General features: G+C 53.1%; 1 protein-coding gene across 1 annotated transcript in view; it reads right to left on the bottom strand.

Moving 5' to 3' along the window:
- Positions 1 to 23,653, bottom strand: part of ASAH1 (N-acylsphingosine amidohydrolase 1) — a 521,915-nt gene that overhangs the window by 398,543 nt on the left and 99,719 nt on the right. The gene's annotated exons all lie outside the window — the stretch shown is intronic.

Here is a 23,653-nt window from a genome sequence, read left to right as displayed (position 1 = left end):
GTTCACTCCCAGGGGCGTGGCTGGGGCTGTCGCAGGGACCCCATTCCCTTCATCCCCCTAAGGTCAGACCCCGATCAGCACCGTTGCTGGATCCTTGGATCTAGCGCGCAAGCTCATTGCCGACGCGTCCTGGTTTCCCCAGTTTCCCCACCTCATGCTGGTTTCGGGAGTGCCGGGTGGCGACGCGCCCCGGATGTGGTGGCAGCGGCAGCAGGCTTTAAAAAAGCCTGGCGCACCTTCACCCTACCCCGGGGCACCTGGCCATGCTGTGTGTGGCTGTCTTTGGTGTCCCACGGCTGCCGGCGCAGGATGACCATGGAGCACGGACCTCGTGACCATGTGGGCTTCGGTCACAGATTGGGACAGAATACACTCGCCTGCGCTAAGGGCTGGGGCAACCCCCCATACGGGCCCGATGCCAGCTGCCCTGAGCTTTGTGCTCCCCGACCACGGCCTCAGATCAGACATGGTGACCTGCTGAATTTAAGCATATTACTAAGCAGAGGAAAAGGAACTAACCAAGATTCCCTCAGTAACGGCCAGTGAAAAGGGAAGAGCCTAGCGCCGAATCCCCATTCAGCAGCAGGCGTGGGAAATGTGGCGTACAGAAGACCGACTCCCCGGCATCGCTCAGGGGGCTCAAGTCCTTCTGATCGAGTCTCCCCATGCGGATGGTGTTAGGCCGATAGCGGTCTCTTGCACACCGGGATCAGGTCTTCTTGAAGTCAGGTTGCTTGGGAATGCAGCCCAAAGCGTGTGGTAAACTCTGTCTAAGGCTAAAAACGGGCGCGAGACTGGTGACCAACAAGTACCGCAAGTCAAAGTTGAAGAGAGTTCAAGAAGGTGTGAAACGGTTGAGCAGTAAACTGGTGGGGTCTGTGCAGTCCACCCACAGGATTCAACAGGGCAGGCAGGTTGGTCACCTGGAACGGTGGAGGCCCTTGCGGGTCTGCGGCCCGGGCACCTCCAGCCCCAGCAGGGTGCATTTGCGAAGGCCCCAGGGGGCAGGTGGCTCTCTGCTCCAGCAGAGAGTGCTACAGCCCCCTGACAGCAGTTTTGCTATGTCCATGGGGCTGAGGGAGATAGACCACCACCGGGCCCTTATCCGGCAACTGTCCTGGCCCTTCTTGGGGGTTGCTAGAGTGGCCATGGGAGACGGGGCTCCCGATGTGACTGTGGTGGACTGCCCTCAATACACCCCAACCACGTCGTGCTGCCAGGCGGGGAGGCCCACAAAGGGCGCCAGGGGTCGGTTAACCACCCGACCTGTCTGGAAACACTGACTAAGAATATAACGCCTGCCCGAGTCAGAGGGATGAATGAAACCCTGTGATGTAATGATGTTGAGGGCCGGTGCCGGCGATTGCAGTGGCATCCTGTCGCGGTGGGCTCTCCACCGACCCGTCTCCCCCGCTCTGTCAGAGATGATGCATGAGCGTGTGTGATAGGACCCGAAAGATGGTGAACTCAGCCTGGTGGAGGTCCGTAGCGGTCCTGATGTGTAAATCGTTCATCCGACCTGGGTATAGGGGCAAAAGACTAATCGAATGATATAGTAGCTGGTTCTCTCCGAAGTTTCACTCAAGGTAGCTGGCGCACGGAAATCCCAGTTTTATCTAGCAAAGCGAATGATTAGAGGTCTTGGGGCCAAAATTATCTCAACCTGCTCTCAAACTTTAAATGGGTATGAAGCCCGGCTTGCTGGCGTGGAGCCGGGTATTGTATGAAAGTGCTCAGTGGGCAACTTTTGGTAAGCAGAACAGGCGCTGCGGGATGAACCGCACCCGGGGTTAAGGCACATGATGCAGATGCTCATAAGTCCCCAGAAACGGTATTGGTTGATATAGACAGCAGGATTGTGGCCATGGTAGTCGGAATCCGCTCAACTAGCCCTGAAAATGGATGGCCCTGGAGCATCAGGCCCATACCAGGCCGGCATTGAGAGCCGCGGGGGCTAAGTCAGGCGAGTAGGAGGGCTGCTGCAGTACGCACAGAAGCCCGGGGCGAGGGCCCGGGTGGAGCCGCCGCAGGTGCAGATCTTGGTTGCAGTAGCAAATATTAAAATGAGAACTTTGAAGAATAAAGTGGAGAAGGGTTCCATGTGAACAGAAGTTGAACATGGGTCAGTCAGTCCTAAGAGATGGGCGAGCGGCGTTCGGAAGGGATGGGCTATGGCCTCCATTGCCCTCAGCCGATCGACAGGAAGTCGGGTTCAGATCCCCAAATCCAGAGTGGCAGGGCCGGGCGCCCTTGCGGCGTCCAGTGCGGTAATGCAAATTATCCCAGAGAAGCAGGCGGGAGCCGCACAGTTTTTTTTTGTTTTTTTTTTTTTAAACATTTGTATTTTATACAACACACAATTCTTGGGACTTCCATCAGATTCAGCGTCAGAGTGTTACAATCAGCATTGTCCAGTCCCATTCCCTCCCTCCCCCCTAACTTGAGCCAATATGTCCATGTCATCATCCTGTGATTTTTCAGGCGGGTTTATCGTCGTCTCTTTATCCGTTTTATCATCGCTCTGATCAGACTGGGGGGGGCACTCATGGTAGCCACCAGCTGCCTCCATTCAATTAGGGGTCCTACCTCCTCCTCCCCTCGCCTACAAACCGTGTCCCACCAAACAGTCGTTTCTGCCTCTGCTCATTTTAAGAGGTCAGCCCACCACAACTCTATCCTCGGCCTCTGGGCTGCCTTCCAGCACATTGCTATCCTTCGTTTGGCCAGGACATATGCTAGATCTTTCATTTTGCGTATGTGCTTTAAGTTACGTGGCCTAGGGAATCCCCCCAGCATGCATGCCGAGGCCGACTCCACCTCCAGTGTAATACCGGTTCCTGCTAAGCGTGCCTTCACTTCTTGCCAAAACCGCCCCACCTCAGGGCAGGTCCAAAACATGTGGAGTAGCCCAGCCTCCTCCACCCCACACCTAGGGCATTTCTGAGTCGTACGGCCACCAAACCTAGCGATCTTACTGGGGGTGAGCTATGCTCTATGTGTGACATGTAGTTGGATCTGCTGGAGCCTCGCGTTCCGGGACACTTTTTTATATCTTTGGGCTCTTTTCCAGAGCCCATCCGATATGGGCTCTCCCACCTCATCCTCCCAAAGTTGTCTGTTGGGTCAAGTCCTTCCCCACCTTGGACCCCAACAGCTCGTGTATGCGGGAAATCTCATGCCCACCCTCTGAAATATCATATATAGCCTCCATGGTGGCATCCGGTTGTCCGGTGAGCACCTCTGTTGGCCACTTCGCTCGTACTCTCTTGACAATTCTGGTGTAAGTTATGTACTGCCCTTTATGCACCCCAGTATCTTCGATCAGGTTCGGGAACTCTAATGACTCCCCTTCCAGCCATATGTCTCCCAGGGCGGCCAGGCCCACTGGTTCCCAGTACTTGCGGACCCCTTGTATCAGCTGGGGATCCTCTCCACATAGTGCTGCAAGCGGCACCTGCATAGAGTACGGAACCGGGTGTCCCGCAATCTGCCACGTTCTGTGCCATATCTCCCATCCCAGTACCAGCAGCCCCGCCATCCCCCGGGCCCTCGACTTGGACAGCCACACCACTTCTTTGTGAAAGAAGGGGAGCAGTTCCCTGCACAGCAGCCTGGTTTCTGCCGTCTCCTCGCCAGACAGCCATCTTGCTACATACTGCAGCTGCCCTGCAAGATAGTATAGCTCAAAATTTGGCAGGTTGATCCCTCCCCTATCACACGAGTTCTGTAGTTTCCAGAGGGCCACCCTGTTCCTGGAGTTGCCCCAGATGAAGCTCCTACACATGCTATGGAGGCTAGCGAAAAAGCGCCTCAGGATCCCATGCGGGATGTTAACAAAGAAATGCAACAGTCTAGGCAAAACTACCATTTTTAGCAGAGCAGCCCTCCCCACCATAGCCAGGGGTAACCTGGACCAGAATCCCATGCTGTTCTTAATTCCTTCTACTGCTTTAACCGTGTTGCGTGCATGTTCTTCTGCTATATGGTATATGTCAATTCCGAGATATCGGAACGACTTTGTGTGCCAGGGTAATCGGCAACACTGGCAGACTCCTAGGCAAGACAAGCTTGTATCTCCCCAGAGGGAACACGCTAGACTTTTTGGGGTTAACCGCTATGCCAGAGAGAACGGCAAACTGCTCCATCATGTCTAGAATATATTGCATGTTCTCTTCTGGGTAGCGTAAATATAACAGTAGGTCGTCCGCATATAAAGAAACAAGGTGCATGCCATCCGCAGTGTGAATACCTATCTCCTCGTATTGCTGTCTCAGGCAGGTGGCCAATGGCTCCAGTGCCCATATGTATAACATGGGCGACCACGGGCAGCCCTGTCTAGTGCCTCTGCTTAGTTACCATTTGTCCGAAATGATAGCACCCGTTTTGACCCTGGCGATCGGGGAGCTGTATACCATTGTCACCCACCTGAGGTACCCCGGTCCCATTCCATAGCCCTTAAAGGTCAACTAGGGCCTTTTCACTGGCTCGAAGGCCTTGACCACGTCTAGTGAAACTATTGCCATTTCGCCTGGGTCATTTTTTGTCTGGTCAAGGATGTGATGCAGTCTTCTGAGATTATCAGTTATGTTCCTGCCCGGGACATAGCCCGTTTCGTCGGCGTGTATCAGTTTACGAATGACAGCCTTAAGCCTATTTGCCAGTATAGCAGTGAGGATTTTACTAACCTGATTGAGCATCGATAAGGGCCTGTACGACCCACAATCAGTGATAGGCTTGCCCGGCTTCAGAAGCGGGATACTCACCGCCTCTCACAGGGTCTCTGGTAGCCTGCCTTGCTCATACGACTGGTTAAGCATGGCCAGCAGCGGGGGAAGCAACTCTTGTTCATAGGTTTTATGAAATTCACTTGAAGCCCATCGGACCCGGGGGCCTTACAGGTGGGCAAGTAGCGAACCACTAGTTAGAGTTCTTCCATCGTAATAGGGGCATCTACGTCTGCGCGTTCTGCCTCATCTAAGGTGGGTAGGCCCATGTCCTCCAATCTTACCCGAATTTCGTGGTCTCTAGGGCCACCTGGGTCCTCAAAGATGTTTATAGAATCTCAGGAACTCCTCATTCACCCCCTCCTGGGTATTCTGAGTCCACCCTCCCTTGCCTTTAATTTCCCTGATCACCATTCGCGGCGTCTCACTCTTGTATAGCCAGGCCAGCAACCTGCCCAGCTTATCTCCCCCTGCGTGCTGTCTCTCCACGTATTTCTTATAGCTTAGTTTACATAACCTGTCCCAGCAGTCCCCACTGGCCTGTTGTAATTGCCTTATCCTGTCTCTGTCCTCATCAGCGGTGCCTTCCGTACGCATCCTGCCCTCCAACTCCTCCTCAATTCCCTTCCAATCTGCTCTATGCCCCCCTGGATCCCCCTAGACTTCAAAATGGCAACCCCCCGCAAAACCACCTTAAACGCCTCCCAAACAGTTCCCATAGAGCTTACACTACCAGTATTTATCTCAAAGTACTCAGTGATCGCCTCTCTTAAATCCTCCCTGAATCCCGGGTCCTGCAGAGCCTCGGCTCTGAGTTTCCAAGTGGGAATCCGTGCCCTGGGAGGTTGATGCCGCCACTCCAGGACCAGGGGGGGAGTGGTCCAAAAGCACCCTAGCTTTGTATTCCGCACCTTCCATCTCTCCTGCCAACTCTGTGGAGGCGAACACAGTCTAATCTTGTGTGAAGGGCGTGTGGTGCCGTATAGTGAGAGTATTGTCTATCCACTGGATGCAACTGCCTCCAGACGTCCACTAGGTCGACGTCCCTCGGGAGGGCCTGTAGCACCTTTGCTGCTGGGGTTGGTTTGTCTATCTTACTATCTGATCTGTCAACATTAGGGTTAAGTACACAGTTAAAATCACCTCCCCAAATAATCCCACCACCCAGCAGAGGGCCGACTCTACCGTACAGGGTCCTAAAGTAAGCCGCTGTGTCCTGGTTAGGGGCATATAAATTTACAATACACACTTCTCGGTTTTCCAATATACCCTTCACAACAGTCAATCTGCCATCTGGGTCACCCGTGACCTGAAGCAGCTGAAATGGCACCTGCGGCGCCATCCAGATGATAACTCTTCTAGCGTAGGCCGAGTATGTGGATCCCACCAGGTACCCCCTCCACTTCTTCTTAACCACCTCCAATTTCTCCCTAGTGAGGTGGGTCTCTTGCAATAATGCTATGTCGGTCCTCATCCTTTTCAGATACATCATCACCTTGTTACGTTTCAGATAGCTGTTGGGGCCCCTGACATTCCAGGTAACCACTGTAAGGCACCCTGGCGCCATCACCATGATATCCCGCCTCTTAAGGGTCACATTTTGGCTCAATACCCTTTCCCTCCCATCAAACTTCCCTCCCATCAAACTTCCCTCCAACCCCCTTCCCAACTCCCCATTCCCCAACTTCAAACCACTGCACACCCCTCTCACCCTCCCACCTCCCCGTCTACCCCAACAAGTGCCCAGCTCCATCCCTGGATCTCAGGCCCCCTTGCGTTTGGTTCTGCCCTAAAAGGCCCCAGCCCAGAACCCAGCAGGGTGTCACCGAACTACTAGTGACCTAACTAAACTATTCGCTATGGGGGTGTGAGGTCCTGCTCCGTATAGCTCCTATATCTATATCAAGGTTTCCAGTGCCACCGTCTCATATTTATAATTGTAGCTCTAAACACACTCCTCTGCCGGTATATGCAATGCTATATCCAAGTCCCATTGTCATGAGCTGCAGCACCTAGGGCGCTTTACCGACGCATGTTACTTATCTCCACCTTCTGCTCCCTGGATGTCCGGTTCCTGGGGACAGCTCTGCGCATCTAACCATCCCATGGCATCCTCTGGGATGTCAAAAAAACAAGGTTCTGCTCTTGTAGAAAACCTTCAGTTTAGCTGGATAAAGCAGCATGTACCTATGGCCTGCATCCCGCAATCTTCTTTTCACGGACCCAAAGTTCATGCGGCTGCGCTGTACTTGCAAGGTATAATCCGGGTATGCCGTTATGTTCGCAGCACCTCTTTGTATCGTGCCGCCCTTCCGAAAGTGTTCAAGGATTTTTTCCCGGTCCCGGTAGTTTAGGATCTTCGCTATCACCGGCCTGGAGGGGTGGGGGGGGTTCCCCGGCGGTGGCTTCCTCATCAGGGCCCTGTGTGCCCTCTCTACAGCGAACCCCTAGGGCAGGGCTCCCCCGGTTATCTCCTGTAATAGCATAGAATCGATGTATTTGTAGGGTTAGTTCCCTCAGCTCCTTCCGACAATGGGAATATTGTTCCTTCGGGCGCGTCCCTCCGCCTCTTCCGACCTGCTCTCCAGATTGCCCACACGTTGTACCAAGGCGTGAAGTTCAGATTCATGGGCAGCACAGGCTGCTGTGTTCGGGGCCACCTCTTTTTCCAGGTCCTCCGTGCGCTCAGCCAACAATCGTACGTCTTGCCGGAGAAAATTTACGTCCTCCTGCACCGCTCCAACTTTGAGCTCAAGTGCAGCTTTCAATTCACCGATTGCCAGGCTCAGTTTGGTCTCCAAGGCCACTTTCAGGTCAGCAATCGCCGCAAGTACCTCCTGGTTGCCCATAATGTCTCGGCCCCCAGCTTTCTTCCTAGCCCCTTCTGCACCTGGTGGTGTTTTGGCAAAAACGTCCAGTGTGGGCTGCTTGCCTTTCTGTCTGATGAGTTTGTTGGACATCTTGTTGCGTCAGGGTAAAGAGAGTCGGCCCCAAAACGTGCTGTCCTCTTTTAGAACGTGCTAAGTTGCCCAAAATGTCTAGGCCCGGCCTGATCGTTTCAGGGGTGTCCTCCAGCGACCTCCCCTATTTCTAGAATGGACTGTGTCCTCCCACGTACCCACGTGGGTTCATTCAGCCTTCACAGGACTAAGGACCCTGCCCCAGTCGATCTAGCTCCCCGGGCTGTCTGCCTGGCACTAGTGTGGCTCTGCAGGCTCCGGTGGCCACTCTTGCTGGTCCCCACTTTCATGGGGCAACCCCGTACACCTTCATCTGCAGTTACCTCTTGCGGTCACCTCGGGCACGTTGTCTACGTCGCTTTGTTCCCACTTCAGGCGGCTGCAAGTCTCTGTGTTTCTGTCTAAGCCTGTCTGTGCCCCTCGGGTGGCTGGATCAGCATTCGTAAATCAATCATAGGCATGTCTTGTTCTTCGTTGTGCTATTGTGTTTACTAGACTCCACAGGATGGTTTGGTGGAGTTTGTTGCAGGTTGGGTTGCCGATGTGTGCCTGCGCCTCACGGTGCGGCGCTGGGTTTATTGTGTCATGGGCATTTCAGCTTATCAGCTGTCTGTGAGCGGCAACGGTGCTCTTTTCTCTCCTCCCGTCACCTCGTTAAAGGAGACGGACGCTCCCAGCGTCGCCTCCCTCTGATCGATCCGCTTGGTGCACAGCGTACCGGGCAGCTCCCTGCGTCTATATACACGCGCGCATTGGCGCCATTTTGAATGCGCTATCCAAGCTCCGCATCGCAGCCCATTCAAAGAATTGCTTGGCAACGTGATAGTTAGTTCAATATAAGTCAGTAGTGCTCTGGTCGCCACCGGTTCATTCTAGTTACTGGTTCCACATTCCACCATGCAATAGTTCCATGTTTGCAGGGTCAGCGCTCTGCATGACCCTGCGCTGTGCTGCAATTGCAAGATCAACTCCCTTGTCCCCGGTGGATGCATGAACTTATACACATTGCAAAGGGTAATAGGATTAAGCTGGCATCTGTTTTGCTAGGAGCTGCTATCACATCTAATCAGGGTCCCCCTGTGTGCTTCCGTCAGGTCTCAGGCAACCCTTAGGCTGTGCTCAGCTTTATTATCAGTGAAACTTGATTGCATCCGTTTCAGGGTCTTCCTGTGTGGCACTCCGTATACTAAGCTGGCCCTGTACATCCGTGTTATTGCGTTACCTTCGGTCCGGATGGCCGCAACACGGAGCCTGCAGCCGTGGACACCATGCACGACCCGAAAGGCTGCCCCGTCATAGGCCTGTCTAATGGCCAAGTCTCCACTGCGGCTGCAAGCGAAACCGCCCATAATGCTTGGACGGCTCACACGCCGTCACTTCGCTAGAGCTGCTTGTGGGCACGCCGGTGCCTCGTATGTGTTGCGCATACACTGCCGAGTATTGCAGTGTATATTGTACTGTCACTTATTCATGGGTGAGCAGCCTTGTAGTCTATCACGCATACACGCGGACTGCTTGGGGTTCCAGTCCCGTTTCGTCGCGCACCGGGCATGCGCATTTCAATCACGGCACTGTTCGTTTGCCGTTTTACTCCGACGTCGGGCTTCTCCCCCGGGTCCCGCGCTGTGGTCACAGGGGGTCTTCACAGCTCTGCTCTACTCGCGGCCCCTTCTGGCAGACCCGATCTGAGCGCAGCTCTCTCTCCTACAACGGGCTGCTCGCGAGTCAGCTGTCCTCCACATCTCTTTGTTGTTGGCGGATCGCCATTTTAGATTCCTCACAAGCGCACCGCCACAAAATTCTTCCGGCTGATTTCGCTCGCATCACAGCGCTAATCCTCACCATCTCCAGCTCCAGTTGGGCAGTGTTAGTTCATGAACTCGGGAAAACGATGTATTCAGACCAGGATGGTTTCAATGTGTCACATTTTCTCGGATCATTTCAGGATCATCAGGAGCCTCCTTGGAAACACGTCCTCCTACATGGCTCTGTAGCCACGCCCCCAGCCGCACAGAGAGTTATTTTCTTTGTGAGGGGCAGGGCACCCTGGAATGGGTTTGCCCCGAGAAAGGGACCCGAGCTTTGCAAAGCGTCGCTGTTCCGGCGGCGTCCGGTGAGCTCCTGCTGGTCCTTAAAAATCTGGGTGAGATTTTGTAAATCTCGCGCCAGGCCGTACCCATATCCGCAGCATGTCTCCAAGGCGGACAACCTCTGGCATGTCAGAACAATGTAGGTACGGGAAGTCAGCCTCTGGATGCGAGCCGGTCCCTTCCTGGGGGATCACCCCAGCTGCAGTGTTCGCCAATCTTGTTCTTCCTCTGGGGGTTCAGGGCCAGCATTCTGCCTCGGCCGACACCTAGCAGCTGACTTGGAACTGGTGCGGACCAGGGGAATCTGACTGTTTAAAACCAAGCATTGCGAAGGCCTGTGGAGGGTGTTGACGCAATGTGATTTCTGCCAAGTGCTCTGAATGTCAAAGTGAAGAAATTCAATGAAGCGTGGGTAAACGGATGGGGTAACTATGACCTTTAAGGTATCCACATGCCTCGTCATCTAATTAGTGATGTGCATGAATGGATGAATGAGATTCCCACTGTCCCTATCTACTATCTAGCGAAACCACAGCCAAGGGAACAAGCTTGGCAGAATCGTCGGGGAAAGAAGACCCGGTTGAGTTTGACTCTAGTCTGGCACTGTGAAGAGACATGAGGTAGGATAAGTGGGAGGCCCTCGGGCCGCTGGTGAAATACCACTACTCTTATTGTTTTTCCACTTACCCGGTGAGGCGGGGGGCGAGCCCCATGGGGCTCTCGCTTCTGGCTCCAAGCACCCGGCACCTGCCGGGCACGACCCGCTCCGGGGACAGTGGCAGGTGGGGAGTTTGACTGGGGTGGTACACCCTGTCAAAGGATAATGCAGGTTCAAGGAGGACAGAAACCTCCCGCGGAGCAGACGGGCAAAAGCTTGCGTGATCTCGATTTTTCAGTATGAATATAGACCGTGAAAGCAGGGCTTCACGATCCTGCTGACTTTTTGGGTTTCAAGCAGGAGGTATCAGAAAAGTTACCACAGGGATAACTGGCTTGTGGCGGCCAAGCCTTCATAGCGACGTCGCTTTTTGATCCTTCAATGTCGACTCTTCCTATCATTGTGAAACAGATTTCACCAAGCATCGGATTGTTTACCCACTAATAGGGAACGTGAGGTGGATTTAGACCGTTGTGAGACAGGTTAGTTTTACCCTACTGATGATGTGTTGTTGCAATAGTAATCCTGTTCAGTACGAGAGGAACCGCAGGTTCAGGCATTTGGTGTGCATGCTTGGCTGAGGAGCCAATGGGGTGAAGCTACCATCTGTGGGATTATGACTGAACGCCTCTACGTCCAAAATCCCCCCCTCCACCCCAGACCGTGATACTGCAGCGCTGTCGAGCATCAGTTAGCCTAGGACAGCCGGCCTTGGGGCCGGTGTGTAGAGCCGCTTGCCTCAGGACTTGAGTGTGGACAGAATGGGGGCCACCTCTCTCACCCATAGTGCACCGCATGTTTGTGGGAATCTTGTGCTAAATCATTCATCGACAACCTGATTCTGGTTCAGGGTTTCGTAAGTAGCAGAGCAGCTACGTCGCTGCGATCTACTGGAAGTCATCCTCTGAGCCAAGCTTTTGTTGCAAGGCGGCAGCACTGCCAAGGTTCTCCATCCTTCCTCCTGGGGCATGCGGGGTGCACAGGAAAATACCACCCACCATAGGGGCGCACCTGCGAGGGTGTGCGGGCTGGGCAAGGAGCAATCTTCTCACCTTTCCTGGTCAGCCTGGCAGACCAGATGGCCTTGGGCCCGGGCTTTCGAGGTGGTGCCTTAAGCCCCCGAACAGGGCAGGGGAAGAGAGGGTGCAGCCACCCCAGGGCGCGGGGTTGTAGCTAAAGCCTCTGCCCCTGGAAAGTGGGGTTGGGGCAGGCCCGGCTGGCCACTGGACCACCTGGCCTGGTAGTAGGCCCAGATGGCCCAAGTTGTGGCTGGTGGACCAGATGCCCGAGTTGCGGCTGACTCCTGCATTTGTCTCCGGTCGGGTTCCGTAAGCTTAATAGTCGGTGTGGAAGTGTCTCCCCGGCCCGAGAGCGCCGAGTTGGTGCCTTAAACCCAGGGCGGGGAAGAGAGGCAGCAGCTTAAGCACCCACTCCAGAGCACGCGGGGTGGTACCTTAAGCCTGTGCCCCTGGGCGGTGGGGGCAGGTACGGCCGATGGGCCATCTGGCCCGGGGAGTAGGCCCAGATGGCCCGAGTTGTGGTTGCCACGGCTGACTCCTGCATTTGTCTACGATTGGCATGGAAGTGCCACCTTGCGGCCTTCAGGGCGGCCGTGGCGCAATTACCGGCTTTACTTCAATGGCGTTTGTGGGTTGCTCCCGGTCCTCTGGCAAGTATCAACCAGTTGTGGTCAGGTCCAAGACGAGGTGCGTGTGTCAAGGGGCGCCCTGAGCGGGTCCCTTTCCTCCGCGTGGGGGTAAATGCTCTCGCAGTGGCCGGCCCTGAGTTCCACAGTGTTTGTGGGTTAGTCCTGGAGGGAAAGGCTCTAATGTTGGGGGAGCAGCTCAGGCCAGAGCTCCAGGGTGAAAGCCCCCGGACCCAGTGGTAGTCGCATCGCTCCCCACAGGGAAAAGCTCTAAAAGGGGCCCTGCTAAAGCTCCAGGGTGGCTGGCGGCGGGGGTGTCCTGGCCTTGGGTGCCTGTCTCACGTCTGGGTTGACTGACCCCAAGCCAGGTGGTGATTGTGGGGAGCTCTGTCCCTCTCTGGAGGGTAAAGCTCTAATGTGGCGGGCGAAGCTCTAAGGCGGCCCGGGCCAGAGCTCCGCGGTGGCTGGGGCTGCTGCCCCCACTGGCCTTGGGTGCCAGCCTTGTGCGTGTGGGTGGAGTCCCCAAGCCTTGCGGTAGTTGCGGGGAGCCCTGGAAGGGGAAGCTCTAAATGGGCCCTGCTAAAGCTCCAGGATGGCTGGGGGAGGTGCTGGTCCCCCCAAGCACGCAGCCTTGGGTACCTGTCTCACATGTGGGGCGACTGTCCCTCCCAAGAGGGATAAGCTCCAGGGTGGATCAAAAACCTCTTATGTGGAGGGGGGGGGGAACTCTAAGGTGGCCTTGCCAGAGCTCGAGGATGACGATTGGTGCTGGCCCATGCCTTTGGGCACCTTATGGTGCCCTGTCCTTTGTCGGGTGGGGGGGCCAAAGGCCCTTCCCATCCAGGCCCATTGGAATGCTTTGACCTACCAGATGGCCGCTCTCCGGGCCCGGCCATCTGGTTATTGGCCAGAGGAATGTCTGCAAGGACCAGGCGGCTTGGCTGCTCTGGAAGTTCTGATGGGCGTCAGTTTAAAATGTTTCTCCAGTTGGGTCTCTAAGGAGCCCGAGGCTTTTGCCGAGAGGTCCCGCTCTGTCACTCTGGGTACACAGATGACGAAACTTGGTCTCCTTCCTCCGGATTACTATAGACTGGGTGAGAGGGACCTGTCTGCGCTCCTCTTGGTTCTCGTTGCCCAACCCGGGCTCTATGGTGAAAACCTGGGCCAGCCGGGGGGGGGGCGTGCCCCACGCAATGCCCCCAGCAGAGACTGGCCTGCTGGGGGTGCTCTTCCGAGCACTCCATGGGATCGATTTGGTTCACTTGGTCTGTCTAGGGTTGGACTGCTTGGCCATCCTCGGCTGTTTCAAGCAATTTGCTTCCACCCGCCTTGGGACCGTGTCAAGGGTTTGCTACCCTCGGGGAGGGCCCCCTCGTTTGGGCAGCTCTAGAGCGAAGGCTAAGCAGCCGGCAGCTCCCCAGTGGTCAGATCAGACGGGTTCCCCTCGCAAGCCACGACGCGGCCCCTCTTCCACCAAGCACGTTTCTCCAGCAGTTCGGAACACACGTTGGCTGCTGACCCCCTCTGTCGCCATACCAGTGGCAGCGTGCTGGCAAACCCCACTACCGGTTCAAGTTGTGCCTGGCCTCTCCCTCCCACCCACCCTGTGGCATGGCTGAGCAGGCCCGGCCGCCGGCGCCTACGTGACCAACCTGTCCACCCGACACGCACACGTCTAGGGATGCTCTTTGGCGCTCGGGTCCTGCAGACAGCCCAAGAGGGTGCGCAGGTTGGCTCTGAGGCAGTCGCGCGGCTCCCCCCGTTGCCACCCTCCATCAGGTGCGGCTACCTCATTGATCCTGCCAGTAGCATATGCGTGTCTGAAAGATTAAGCCATGCACGTGTAAGTACAAACGACTGGTACAGTGAAACTGCAAATGGCTCATTAAATCAGTTATGGTTCCATTGATCGTGCCATCTGTTACTTGGATAACTGGTCATTCTAGAGCTAATACATGCCGACGAGCGCGGACCTCAGACCAAGACCAATCCGGGCTCACCCGGCCGCTTTGGTGACTCTAAATAACCTCAGGCCGATCGCACATCCATGTGACCGTGACGATGCATTCAGATCAACTTTCGATGGTACTTTGGTGACCACGGGCAATGGGGAATCGGGGTTTGATTCTGGAGAGAGAGCCTGAGAAACGGCTACCACATCAAGGGATGCAGCAGGCGCCGAAATTACCCAATCCCGACTCCGGGAGTTAGTGACGAAAAATAACAGTACAGGACTCTTTCGAGGCACTGTAATTGGAATGAGTACAATGTTTAAATCCTTTAACGAGTACCCATTGGAGGGCAAGTCTGGTGCCAGCAGCCACGGTAACTTCAGCTCCAATAGCATATATTAAAGTTGCTGCAGTTAAAAAGCTTGTAGTTGGATTTTGCGATTGAGCTGGCGGTCCGCCGTGAGGCGAGCTACAACTGCCTGTCCCAGCCCCTGCCCGAGCGTCCTGGGGGTCTGAAGCGTTTACTTTGAAAAAAGTACAGTGTTCAAAGCAGGCTGGTTACCTGAATAATTAAGCTAGGAATAATGTAATAGGACACTGGTTCTATTGTGTTGTTTTTCGGAACTGGGGCCGTGATTAAGAGGGACGGCCGGGGGCATTCGTATTGTGCCGCTAGAGGTAACATTCTTGGACCAGCGCAAGACGAACCAAAGTGAAAGCATTAGCCAATAATGTTTTCATTAATCTACTGTTGTTTTTGGTTGTTGGTCTTCAGGTCTGCCACTCTGCCAAATTCCCCTAGGAGTGCTGTTAACTTCCCGAGGGAAGTGTCCATGTCTGTTAGCACGACTAGGAGGTCGTCGGCAAAGGCCATTGCCTTATGGTCTTCCCCACCGAATGTAATCTCTTTTATTCCCCTCTCCTGTCTAATTCTAGCTAGGAAGGGTTCGAGAAAGTCTGCGTACAGGAATGGTGACATGGGCAGCCCTGCTTAGTACCCCTAGTGATCCTTATTGCCTGGGAGACATGCCTATTGATAGCCAGCCTGATAAGTGGTGCTCCATAGTGGACTTTGACCAGGTGGACAAGTCCTGGGCCAAACCCCATAACCATCATCGTAGCAAACAAGAATGACCATTTGACTCGGCCAAATGCCTTCTCTGCATCTAGTGCTAACACTCCCTGCCCTCAGGACTGCCCTGTTTCACTTCTCTATCAGGTGGGATATTCGCCTAATGTTGACAAACGTTTGTCGCCCCTTGACAAAGCCTGCTTGATCCGGGTGGATCAGGTCAGTGATTACTTTATCCATTCTAGATGTTAGAATTTTTTGTAAAGATTTTGGCATCAAGGTTTATTAGGGCAGTAGGGCGGTAGGCTACAGAGGGTTTGTTTCTTGTTTGGCTTAGGGAAGAGGATTACCTTGGCCTCCTCCATGGACTGGGAGATGCGGCCCGTATCGGAGAAGGAGTTGAACAGGGATGCCATTAACGGGACTAATGTGGTATGGAATGCTTTATAGAATGTGGCGGGGTACCCGTCCGGGCCTAGGGCTTTATTTGGTTGTAGCGATTGGATCGCTGCACGCACCTCGTCTTAGGTAATCGTCCATTCTAAAGCGTCACGCTGGCTCTGTTCTAATCTTTTTAGCCAGCAAGATTTTAAGAAGGCCTTTTGGAGGTCACTCTCCGGTGCCTCCGCAGAGTAGAGGCTTGTATAGAACTCTCTGAACGCCTGAAGGATCTCTTCTGTACGTGTGGTTTCCTGTCCCTCCACCATCTGAATGTGGCGTATTGTACCTGCCGCCTCCTTCTGCTTAACCTACCTGGCTAAGAGCCGGCCTGTCTTGTTTGCTGGAGGTAATACTTCTGCCTCAAGAATCGGAGCGATTTTACTGCTTGTTTAGCTAGAAGGATATTGATTTGCCCTTTGATATGCCTATACTCCCTCCTGATCATTACCCCCCTATCTGTCTCCGTTAACCCCTGTTCTAGGTCCACCTGGAGGGCCTTCTCCCGTTTGGCTCGAGATGCCTGCTTTGCTATGAGCACCCCCCGCATGGTTGCCTTAAAGGCGTCCCATACTACATGTTCCTGCACCTCCGGGGTCTTATTTTCCCCAAAGAAGTTGCGGATGGACTTGTGTATCTCGTCGCAAATTACTGCATCAGCAGATGTCAGGGGAACCGCCACTTCCAGAGGGCCCCCCCCCTCCTATTGGATTTCTAGTTGCAGGGGAGTGTGGTCGGGCAGGGCTATGGTTTCCCTTTCTATGATCCGTACTTGGCAGAGCAGTGTCTCCGAAATCAATATGTAATCAATTCTTGAGAATGTTTGGTGCACATGTGAGTAGTATACCCCTTGGAGTCCCCTTTAAGTTCATGCCATGTATCTGCTAATGCTATTCTGTTATGCTAGCCTGTAGTTTACTAGATGGGCCTTCAGATGTGGGTGTCCTGTCTGCGCTTCTGTCTGTGGATGGGAGCCACGCCAAGTTAAAATCCCGTCAGTATTAGCTGGCTCGTTGTTAACTGGTTTAGCTTCTCCAAAACCCCCTGCAAGTATTCTTCCTGCCCTGAGTTGGGGGCGTACACTGTGGCGATTGTGAGAGGCCACCCCCCATTGTAGCTGGACGAAGAGGAATCTACCTTCCTTGTCGACTTTTGTGCCTATTATTTCGATGTCAGGTAGGTGTCTAAATGCTATGAAGTCCCCTCAAGCTTTGCTCTAGTCGTTGGCCTGCAGAACCTGGGGTTATCCTCAACTTCATTCTGTATCTGTCTTGCTTACGGATATCGGTCCCCTGAAGCGTCACAATGTTGGGCTCGGTATCCTGGAGGAGGTTCTCCAGTTTCTGTCTCTTTAGTCAGTGTGTTTAGTCCTCCAACATTGAGTTTTAGTAGTTGGATCCCTACCCATACCCAGTTACGTTTTGAGAGTAACCATGTCGAAACGATCCCCCTCCGGCTGGACTTGGCTCAACTTCCCCAAGCCGTAACGTCGTCCTAGGTTGCTTGATCTCGTTCCCATCCCAGAGAATAACTGTGCGGGGAGAGCCATTCCTCTGCTCTCCCCTGTTTCCAAGATCCGTCACCCCCTAACCCCCCCGTCTCCCGGAGCCGACCCTTAGGCTGACATTCCCTGTGTAACCCCACCGGGTCTTAACCCTTGTCTCGTGATTCCCCCCCTCCCCCCTGCTGCTGTTAAGTGGACAGCCTATTCAGCCTGGGGCTTCGGTTGCTATCCCCCCCCGGACCCTGCAATTGTTTGTGTCTCGGCTCTGACCTCTCTACTCTTCTTCACTCCCATGGCTTCTCTTGGTGGCTTTCATGTTCTGGCATCCTATTAGGTCCTCCCCCTGCATCCCCTTCTTCAATATTCAGGATCTTGGGTCCCTCATCCAACGTAGTGATGTAGTGTTGGCACCCTTCCGACTTGAAGACTATTCCAAAGGGGAATGTCCACCTGGATCTTATCTGGGCTTCGGTAAGGGCTTTGGTCACCGGGCCCATTTGCCTCCTCATTGATAGTAAGGATTTGGCCAGGTCCTGGAAAGGTTCTGACGGTGCTGTTCACTTTTATCAGGGTTGCTTTCCTTGCCGCTTGGAGGATCCATTTGTTTCGGTCGTATCGCTGTAAAGCCATCGCCACTTCTCTTGGCCTGGCCCCGGGTTCTTCTCGCTGCGGACCTTCTATCTGAGAAGTTCTCTCCCAGCCATGCCCAGCAAATCTTTGAACACATGCTGCATTGTTTCCCTGAGGTCGGCATCGCTCACACTTTCTGGTAGCCCCTTCACCCTGATGTTGGACCTTTCCGAGCGGTTCTCCAAGTCCTTGGCTTGGAGCTCCAGGTTGTGTCGCTACCGCCTGCAGCTTCGCTAATACATCTATCTTCCGGGTGTTTTAAGTGAGTTCTTGAATTGCGTTTCATTTGTATCAATTCAACTGTCGCCTTTGATTTCCTGCAGGGATTGTGCAAGTTCTGTGCGTATTAGGCTTAATTGTGTCTGAAGGGTAGCAGTCATTTGGTCACTGAATGCCTTAAAGCACTGTTGCAGCCCCTTGCTCGTGACCTCTTGCCCCTGTGGTAGCGTCGGGGGCTCCTCCAACTGCTGCCTCTCTGTCACCCATGGATCCGCTTCCTCCGCGGCTTCTCCCTCATTTCTACATAGCTTTTAGAGGGTCCCTTCTGTTTTCTTGAGATCTTGGTCCTTGAGGGGCCTTTTTTGGCCTCCTTGGCCTTGTTGCGCAACATTGCCTGCTGATGGCGAGTGCCTGCCTGCACCTTACTGTAGGGGGCTTCTTCCCAGGCCTCTGAGGTTCCTCTTGACCCCGGGGTATTGGCCAGTTGTTCTGTAGGAAGGGGATGCTTTTCTCTCCCTCCTGTGCGCAGCGGGGTTCTAGCTCCCCTTTAGAGCCTGGGTTGGTTGCCCCCTGGGGGCTGTGGGGCTAATACGCTCAAAGGTGAAAGTGGTTATGGTCGCAGTGTCACACTGGCCTGGAGCCCAGGAGCTTCTTGAATTTCTTCCCGGGGGGTCCCCGTGCTCCCACCACTCCTGAGCCTCTAAGTATGCTCTTGAACCCATGGAGGTTCCTTCTCGGTTAATCTTGCATGGCAGGGTTAGTTTTTATAAGGGTGGGTGGTGGAGCGAAGCAGCGCTCTCCTGCAGAGTCAAATGCTGAGGGTTGGGGGCACGTACCGTCCCCACCCCTCGCCCCGGGTTCCTTCCCTGGCCGTTAGCGGGGGGGATGCTGCAGGAGACTTAGTGCTGTCACCCTTCTATTACTGCAGTTTGCCTCTGATGTTGCTGAATGGTATGGGCATGGGCCTTTGCTGGGGTCTGGGTATGCTGCGGGTCTCCTGCCATAGGGGGGGGGGTCTCCTTCCAAGTATAGGTTATGGTGCGCTGGGGCAGATGCTTTCATAAACCTCCATGTCCGTTGTTTGTGAGAGGAGCGTCTTGCGTGCGCCTGCTTCATGGCTGCCAACTCCCTTAATTATGCCTACTTACCCTGCGCCAGCTGGGGCGCATCACAGCTCATGGGGGCCCTGTGCCGCGTGGTTCGTGGAGGCCCTGCGCTGCGTGGAGCCAGGCTTGCTGTATGGGGCAGAGGCAGGCGCAGGATTTCAGGGGAATACTACCCGCTCCCTCTCATTTGTCTCTGCTGTATTGCCAGTGGATCCGCGGTGGTCGGCTCACACTCCCCAGTCTCGCCTATGTTGCCTTGGCTGAATGGGCACCCTGCGTCTTCTGCACCACCCTCGTGGGTTCTCTGATCTCCTCCGGCTTGACTGCCAGTCCCCACACAGGCATCGCTACTGGCGGTCTCAGGTCCACTAACTCTGCCCTCAAACGCTGCAGTTGAAGTTTTCTTGGGGACCGCTCGCTTCACCGGTCGTCCCCTTTGCTTTTGCTGCCCTGGGGTCTTGTAACGCCGCTTATTGCTCCTTTTTCGGATGGCCGGGGAGGAGTGCGCTCCTCACAGTGGGGTGGTTGCGGGGGCCCTTTTAGAATCTTCTTATGAAGCTTTTTGCACCTTCGTCTGCCCTTTCTTGAGTAATCTTTCTTCCACACTTCTCAATCCATTTTTCGTCCAGGATGTGGCACAGAGGGGGTGCTGGTCTCCAACGCTGATGATGCGGCTTGGATGCACAACTCTGGCAGCGTCGGTGCTTATTACTAGACTTATCTGCCGCCTTTGATACCGTTGACCATGCCGCCTTGCTCGTCTGGGCCGGCCTTTCTGGTGCCGTACTTTCCCGGTTTTCTTTGCTTTCCTCTCACCGAACAGTCAATTTCCATCCCCCCCCCTTTTCACTCTGTACCGTCTGCCTTGAGATGTGGATTCCCTCAGGTTTCCTCCATCTTCCAGGTTTTGTTTAACATGTACATGTAACCTCTTACCAAGCTTATCTGCTCTCACGGCTTCCACTGTTATTCTTAACAGATCACACAGATCCTGCTCCGTTTAGATCTCTCTCTTGTCGAGACAGCGACCAGATTTAGGTCCTGTCTCGAAGCTGTGGGTGCATGGATGTGTAATAGCAGCTTCAAGGGGAAAAAATGAGGTGTTGCTGGTGGGCCCTCCTTCCTCTACTGCCTTTTGGACCCCCTCTTTTTGGCCATCTTTAGGGGTAAATATGTCATCTGAGATTCCGCAGACAGAAAAGCTAAATCTAGTATGTCAAAGGGGCCATCTTCAACTGAAAACCCCATAGTAAGGTTCTTTGTTTCCTCCTTTCTCAGTTACGTGCCCCTGTGGTGTCCTTACTTGTTATGTCCTCCATGGAACACTGCAACGCCCCATTTCTGGCACAAACTGGTTACTTCTTATGGCACCTTCAGGTCCTGCAGAACTCTGCAGCCAGAGTAGCCACTTACACACCTAGTTGTGCTCACATTACTCCATGTGTGCACCATCTTCATTGGCTACCCATGGCCAAGCCCATTCAGGTCAAGGGCTAATGTCTAGTACATCATGCCTTTTATGGAACTGGGGCAGAATGTCTACAGGCTAAATTCTGTTTGTACATTCGTGCCCGGCCACTCTGCTTGGAATGCCTGATATTAAATACTGACAAACTGCCTTGTAAATATAAATCCATTATACATCCATATAAAAGTTCTGTGTGCAAATGCGTCATAAAGTCCAAGCAGAACCATATTACTTCAAGGCAAATCCTAACTATTGCAAATGCCTGACTAAAGTGCCAAGAGTATAACGGATTCAAAAAGTGCCAGGTGCGCTTGAGAAACGTGTCAGAGTTCCTTCCACTCTAATCGCATTTTTAATTTTAGGCAGTGTGAGTTGCTTTTCATGTTATTTTAACTCAGTGGGCCGCATTACGAGTTTGGAGGTAGCCATGGTGCTATTAGCGCCATGGCTGCCTCCAAACTCTGGTCCGGGTTCCTTGAATGAGGAATTACCAGGCCATTCCAACCTTGGAGGATCCGGTAATTCCTCATTCAAAAAACCCATCCCCCATTTCCATTTGAGCCCCCACAGGGCTCAATGGGAATGGTCCCCTTGCGGGACCCGCAAAGGACGTCTGATCTGACCAGACGTTCCGAGGGGTGTCCCGCAAGGGAACCTCGTAATAGGGTGGATTGGGTTTACTGGCGCTGTTAAACCCATTCCGCCCACCTTGTAATGAGGCCCACTGTCCTATAAATCCATATTTCGAGTGACATTTTTTACTTGCAAATATTCTGAGACCTTTAGTTGTCTATAGTTTATCTGTACTTATTCACACTACAGCACCATTATGAAAAGCAAATAATTTATAGATCGATAATTGCGTCACAAACCTCCGGCACTGTGTATCATCGTTCCCCTGCTGAAGGTGTGAAGTCGTAATATCTGTTGAGCCCTTACAGGAAATATTGTGACAAAAGATTGTGAACATTTGCAATAATAAAGTTTACTTTTCCTTTTATCCAATTCTTGCAGCGACTCATGTGCAGTTATGAGAACTGTTTTTCCATAAATGTTTCACTATTCGGCTTCTTTTCACTTCCAATCCCCCAGGTAAAGCAGGTTCACTCCATATGGCTCCACCAATTTGATCTTTGGTTTACACATGTATATGTATTTTTTGTTGCTTTACAGTGTAAGCACTTGTCATAATAAAAACACTTCAGTTACCCAATTGTCTATTTCTTTAAGCTAATGTGTTATTTGTTTTTAACCCCTTAACTGCCAATGCCTCCCACCCCCCCCCCGCGCGCCAAGCCCTTTTTTGGTGGTTTCGGTATGTCGCCATTCAATCCCTTCTAATGCTTTATTTACATGTGATATCTCCCTCAAATTTGGCCCCCTTTCTTCCCACATGTAGGTGATCATAACGCCACCTAGGAATCCTAGTTTGCTGTATGGGGGCGAGAGAAAATAACCGAAACGGAGCACATTTTGTGTTTTTTCAGACAATGCCAATAAAATTATGTACAAAGAAGCCTGTGGGTGTTTCCTTGTAAGAGCTAGGAACAAATGATTTGCTGTGCTGAATTTGCCATTTTCCAGGCTTTCAAGAACAGGTTGAGTGAAAACCAAAAAAATAAGGTTACCATCAATTTTGTGAGAGCTATGCAGGTTTACCCCAACCCTCCCCCCCCCAATAGTCCATGCGGGGACAGAATGGAAGAGGAGGGTAGGAAAGCTGAAAGGGAAGACCAAGGCATACATTTCTGAAAAGTAGACAAAATTCCAAGTTTAGGAAAGGGTGATTTGTGCAGGTGAGGCAACATCTATGTAGGGAAAATGCCCATAGTTTGGGGAAATATTTGAAAAATTACAGTTAAAAAAAGGTATGTGCTGGACATGGTTGGACCTGTAAGGTAATGGCTTCTATGAATATTTAGAAAAGCAGTGCCCCGCTACATTCCCCTGACTTTTCCAGTTAGGAAATCGCATGTACCATAAGCCAAAAACAGAGCCATAGTACACAGGAATTTTATGCTGATGGCCTAAACAGACATACGTAGCATGTGTCAATAAGGAAAATAAATTTGAGGAATGGCAAGCATACCATTTTTGAAAGAGCACAGGCAGCCCTTTTGAAGGGTAGGTGACTTGAGCAGGTTACAAAAGCATACAGTGCTTAAATCGGCAACTACATGTAGTTCACATTTGGGAAATTAAAGGGTTGTGTAACAAAGTGCAATAGCAAATGTATGAAAATGTTAAACCAAGAGAAAACAACAAATGTCCTACTATCCTACATACCCACACATGTCCTGACGAAAACTGTACCTCATGTGTTGGTGCAACTACCTGGGTGCAAATGGAAAGGGCTAAACCACTGGTAACCCAAGCGTTTCAGGAGAGCAGACTCCTGTAGGAACCCACAGAGGTCTGACTTGTGCCAATTGCCCTAGAATGTATTACCCAAAAGCCCGGCAAAGTCTGAAATTTAGGGAAAATAAACACAATTTTCAGACATTTCCAACCTGGAAACTACTGAAACATACCGCCAACACATGGCCTACCTTCCCAAAGGTGTCTCGATGAAAACAGTACCTCGTGTGGGTGTACCTACCTGGGTGAAAAAGTGTTAACCATCCCCAAGTCCAACGGCACTCCCAAGGAGCACCAGCAGGGTCTCCATCCGTTCCCCGAGGGGAAATTCTGTAATGCTGCCTACCCAGAGCTCCAGGATGGTCTGCGGTGATGTCACCGGCCTTGGATGACTCTACCATGTGGGTCCACCATCCAACAGTGCAGCAGGACTCCCAGGGAGCCCCAGCAGGTTCCCCGACCTTTCCCAGAGGGAGAAGCTGTAACACAGGCCAGCCAGAACTCCAGGATAGTTTGTTCCTGGCCTTGGGCAGCTCTCTCCCATATGGAGTGACCATGCAGTGCAGCGGCTGTCCCAGGGAGCACTGACAGGGTCACCTACCCTGAGGGAGTGGCACCCTTCTCGTGCTTCCTGGAACCGCTGCTGGGCTGCGGGATGGTCAACCCACATGGGAGACAGCCACCCAAGGCCGGGCACTTTACCTGCAACCATCTTGGAGCTCTGGCTGGCCTATGTTACAGCTTTCCCCCACCAGGGAGCCCCGGCAGTGTGCCAAAACCTCCACGAAGGCAAAAGCTGTAATGTAGCCCAGCCAAAATTAAAGGACGG

Source organism: Ambystoma mexicanum, chromosome 6q, assembly GCF_040938575.1.
Source record: "Ambystoma mexicanum isolate Mex_15411 chromosome 6q, UKY_AmexF1_1, whole genome shotgun sequence".
Taxonomy (NCBI): Eukaryota; Metazoa; Chordata; class Amphibia; order Caudata; family Ambystomatidae; genus Ambystoma; species Ambystoma mexicanum.
This window is presented reverse-complemented; position numbering and strand designations above follow the sequence as displayed.